This window comes from Zonotrichia leucophrys, chromosome 5 (genome assembly GCF_028769735.1).
Source record: "Zonotrichia leucophrys gambelii isolate GWCS_2022_RI chromosome 5, RI_Zleu_2.0, whole genome shotgun sequence".
Taxonomy (NCBI): Eukaryota; Metazoa; Chordata; class Aves; order Passeriformes; family Passerellidae; genus Zonotrichia; species Zonotrichia leucophrys.
The window spans coordinates 44,067,790-44,073,022 of NC_088175.1; positions in this window are offsets into that span (position 1 = coordinate 44,067,790).

Genomic DNA, 5,233 nt, shown 5'->3' on the forward strand with positions numbered 1-5,233 from the left:
GGAATCAGTTTTACATTTTGGCTACATGTTTTTGTTTCCTCAGGGCTGGCTCTGCCCAAATAGCACAATTTAGTCATTGTTTAGTTTTCAGAGTGAATGCTCCCTGCAGGTGTGCGTAGCCAGTGGCTTCTTTTCTGGTTGTTAAAATCAGGCAGTTTTGTTAGGCACTGTTTTTTGTTTCTTCATAAATTCTGGGTGTAGAAGTACAGGCACAAACAAGCAGAGTGTTAATTAAGAGTCTTTTTGGCTTAGTTTGTCCTTGGATTGGCCCACTCTTAATTACTACCCGGTTACTATTGCTATTATTCTTGTTTAATGAGATAATCCAAATAATCTCATTTCAGTTTCACAGATCATTAGATCCAACACACTTATTAATAAGGCATTTGTGAGCTCTTTATGTCCACTCAGCTGTTTTCAGTCCTTCTCTTATCCTCTATGATGGAGGGAAGGGATGTGCTGAACATTCTGTAGCTGGATATGTTTCCTCAAAGTATTAGCACTTGCCGCTATACGTTGTTTGAACAGCTGCTTCTTTTTGTTAACTGCAGCAATAAAAAAGTGGAACATCTTGGACAGAGGTGTGACTGTGCCAGTGAGGAGTGGCTCTGGCAAAGAGGGAGCTGCTGCCTCTTCTCTCCTGCCAGGAAGGGTCACCTTTGCCAGCCAGGCAGGAAGGGGCAGCAGGTGCGGGGCTGCTCCGCTCTGCTGGCACAGGGTGACAGCGAGCAGGGCCGGTCCGTGCCAGCTTCCCAGTGACAGCCAAAGGCCAGGAGGCACTGGGGGGATGGAACATCTAGCTCATTGCTGCCCGATCTTTCCAGCAGCACGCTCACCCTGCAGCCAATTGCCTGTTCTTCGGGTGTCCCCAGGGCACAGTGCCAGCCACAGAGGCATGTCCCCAGCCACAGAGGTGTGTCCCCAGCCTCACTGGCTGTTTGTGAGCCCCTCTCTGGTGACATGTGCCCCGGAGCAGGGCATGTGTGTCAGGTGTGCCTGCTGGGATGGCAGGGTAGGTGTGCCCTTGGCTGAAGTGCTGGCAGTGTCCTGTTACCCCGTGTGCGTCTCCCACTGACACCGATACCCACGCCCGCCCTCTGAGGCTGTGCCTCAAATGGAGCCTTTGGTGAGGGCTCAGAGAGGAGATATCTGTGCTTGGGTATCTCTCTGCTTGCCAGGACCGTGATATTTACAACAGTGACAATTCTCTAAAGAATTGAAATGAACAGGTGTGTGTGGCTGTGCTTTTGTGCCAACAAAGGAAAACCCCCAGTTTTTGCACGCATACATGAATAAAAAGCAAAGAGTAATGCACGCTTCACTGCTTTGGGTAGAGTGAACCTCTGGCTCTGGAGGATGTGAGCTCTCCCTGGTCATGTCAGTGACTTTGTCTCAGGGATTCAGAATCAGGTACAAATTGCTGACTCAGAACTATGATCCAGCAGAGAAAAAGGAAAAGGGTTAAAATAATCAACCTCGTTTCATTGTTGCTGTCTGAGCAGCTGAAGTTCCACCTATTCTGTGAGACTCTTCTCCCTGCTGTGTCACGCACGTGTGCCTGTGCCAGAGATGGAAGGAGGGCTGCTGGAAAGGACTGGGGCTGGAGGGTGGCACAGGCCATGGCCCATGGTTCTGTAAGCCTGGAATCTGCTGTAAAGGCAAGCTCTAAAGGCTGCTGCTCTGAGCAGTTGATGATTTCTCAGTGCCCAGTGAAGCTGTTCTTTGCAGGAGGGAGGGTTCCACGTGCTCCACTCATGGTCACCGTGGGCCTGCCTACACCCCTGCACAGCTGGGAAGTCCAGCCGGGCCACTGCCTTAGCCTGTGCTCACATGCAGAAGTCTTTAGCCTGATTAAGCGTTAACTCTTTGTAAGGAAATGTGCCTTGAGGCTGCAGTGGGGATAACCCAGGCTGTGGATTTCTCATGTGATCCCAGCCCTGCTTAAGCAGGATTTAGCAGTCTCCTCCTCAAAGCCCTCTTCCTCTGTCCTTCTCTGGGTATCAGCAGGGTGCTGAGCTGAACTGAGAGACAATAGAGTTTGAGAAGGAAAAAAAAGACAAATCATAAAGCAGGTGTGTGTGGGGGGGATATTTGGTTGATTTTTAAAAATAAATTCAAAGTCTTTTCTCTGATCTGTTTTTCCCATGTTGCTGCACAAACAGCTCTGCCAGGAAGCGGAGCAAAGGCAGGAGCAGCCTCTGCCTCAAAAGCGACAGGGATTGCATAAGGATTGTTTGTGTGTCTGGTGGCAGGGCCAGCCACAACGCTGAGCTAATGCCATCTGTGTGGGTGCTGCGGGGCTGTCACCGGGGCTGTGCCAGGGCCTCTGGCTGTGGGGCTGTAACCGGGGCCCTGTGAGGCTGACACGGGGGCCATGCGGGGCTGTCACTGGGGCCGTGCCAGGGCAGCTGGCTGTGGGACTGTCACCAGGGCCCTGCGGGGCTGTCACCGGGGCTGTGCCAGGGCCGCTGGTTCTGGTGCTGTCACCAGGGCCATGTGGGGCTGTCACCAGGGTTGTGCCAGGGCAGCTGGCTGTGGGGCTGTGCCAGGACCATACCAGGGCAGCTGGCTGTGGGGCTGTCACCAGGGCCGTGCCAGGGCCGCTGGCTGTGGGGCTGCCACCAGGGCCCTGTGGAGCTATCACCAGGGCCATGCTAGGCAGCTGGCTGTGGGGCTGTCACCAGGGCAATGCCAGGCTGGCTGGTACAGGGCTGTCACCGGGGCTGTCACCAGGGCCATGCCGGGCCGGTTGGCTGCAGGGCTGTCACCAGGGCCATGCCAGGGTCACCCAGTGCCACTGCCAGCACAACAGTGCAGTGTGCCAGCACTGCTGAGCGCTCTGGGCCAGCCGCCTGTTCTCGCTGCAGTCTGAGCAGAGCTGCTGGCTCTCCTTACGTACCCTTGGAGAGCAGGGAATGAGCTTAGGGATGGATAATCCAGGCTAACTCTACAGTGAAAACAAGTGCCTTACCTCACATATCACCCAAGTCTCTCCTGCCTTCCCAAACCTCCGGCTCCCCTGTCCTTCAGCAGCAGTCGATATTCTCCTGGCACAGACTAGAGCAGGGAAAATTAATTGTGCTGTAATGACAACTCCCCTCTCAGAACCTGGCCTTCTGCTCGGTGTAAATGAAGGGCAATCTGTGGCCTATCAACAGACTGTTTCCTTTGGGGAAACAGCCTCACACTTCTCAGATTTTCCTTTACACTACTGACTGTTGGCATCTTTTCCTACCTCAAGATCTGCTACATTGCTGCAAAGGGTTTTTTTCTCTTTAATTAATTTCTTTCAGCTCTGTCAGGATAGAGGGTAATTAAATGCTTCAGTATCTTGTCATAAAAATGCCACTTTTCAGAGGAATTGTCTTAATGAGCCTGTTTTTCAGTATAGCAGAGGCTCATCTATTAGTCCAGTGTATATTTTTAGAGCATGGCATTAGCCAGAAAAGCCCATTAGATCGTTATACAAGTGGCTGAATCAGCAAACTGTATCTGCTGCTATTCTGTCAAAGCAATAACGTTAACATTATCAAAGTGATTAAAAGCCATTCATTCATTTTGCATCTGGGTTGACAAGTTCATTCCTGCAGAGGCGCACAGTGAGAAGCTGGGAGAAAGGAAAACTAAAAGCTCATCATCTCCCTCAACCTGAAGCTCTACCAGTGTGTGACAGATGCAATCAAAACATGACAATTGAGTGGAACACCGGACGCCTGTGTTCTGTCACACGGTGGATTGTCACTGACAAAGCAAAATCAGCCTTAGCCTGGGACCCTTTTTAAGGATTTGCATCTTTGTATGGCAAAAAAAAAGCTCTGTGTGCTGGAACAGGGCAGGGCTTCCACCACAGAAACCCTTGTCCTTCAGCTTGGGTCATCCTCCTGGAGTTTCAGAGCAGAAGGTGGCTGCTGGCCTTTCCTCTGGGCTTGCTGCAGGTGTGTTGGGCTTCCCTGGATCTCCCCCTCAGGAGCCAGGAGGGCTGGCTACTCCAACTGCAGTTCTTGGCCTTGGCAGGGCTGTTTGTCCAGTGTTTATACAGAGAGCAGAAGCAATGGGAGGATGAACAAGTGTTGGCATCACTGTCATGACCTTTCTGCTAAAGCTGAGTAGACAGAAAGCTTTGATTCCTGGGGACTGCCTGGGGAAGCTGCTCAATTAACTTGCTTGCAAAGGGTGTAGCATATCCAAATCCTTCCCATGGAGAGGGCACAATCCAGTGGTAAAGGGCATGGGAGCTGCAAGAGCAGACCCTGAGACTGAATTGAGCTTTTGGCCTAACTGAGAGATTTGCATGTAAAGGCCTCTGGTTTGTGCTAACAAATATAAAGCTGCTTTGAGTTCTGCAGGTCAAATGGTGCATCAAGGAAGGAAAAGGGCAAGAAGAAGAAGGGCAAGCTGTCACTTGGTAAAAATCCACCACCTGCTTCCATTAATGATCCCTACTCAGCTCTGGTCAGTACCTGAATGTGCTGCATTGCATTAAAAAGCAAACCAGTGAGTTATCACACTGGGGTACATACGTGTTTTTTCCCACATTGTGAATTGTATAAATTCTGCTGATGTCAGTGTGACCCTTTATTAGGGATTCTTTGTAATGCCACAAGCCTGTTGTGGCAAAGTGTCACTAATACTGTCTGTTTGAAAAGAGTGTTTTGTGATTGCACCTGTATCACTGTGAGTGTCAGCCTTGTGTGCTCTGTGTGCTTTTACTTGCCTGTCCAGGGGGTATTTGCCTTTTTGATGGTTAGTGTCCATGCTACACACAAATTAGTCTTTCCTACCGTTGTGAAGAAAACCAACTTTTTTTTTCATTTTTCAATCTGCAAATAATTAAAAAGTAGCAAATCTGATGGTTGATGCTTATCCAGGGGAGAATTCCTCCAGTATCAGTGATATTCCTCCAGTATCAGTGATTCCCCCAGGGCATCAGTGATATTCTCAGAGCCATAAAAATGAAAAAAATCCATTAGAACTCTGTATGATTTAGGCACTTTACTTATCAAATTGAACTGCAGTTTTGGTTTTCCTTTTCCATTTCTAGGCAACTTTGAAGTCACTTGGCCTCCTGCTCATTGAATTTGTGCCTTCATCGTACTCTTCAATTCAAGAAAGTGAATGTATTTAGCAGTTTGTCTGCATAGCCTGCTAAGATGAACATGCCTGGAAACAGTAACTTTTTTATAAACGGTGAATTCAAATTGTCAGGTAACTGTGAGAGTTGATAGAGAGAAAC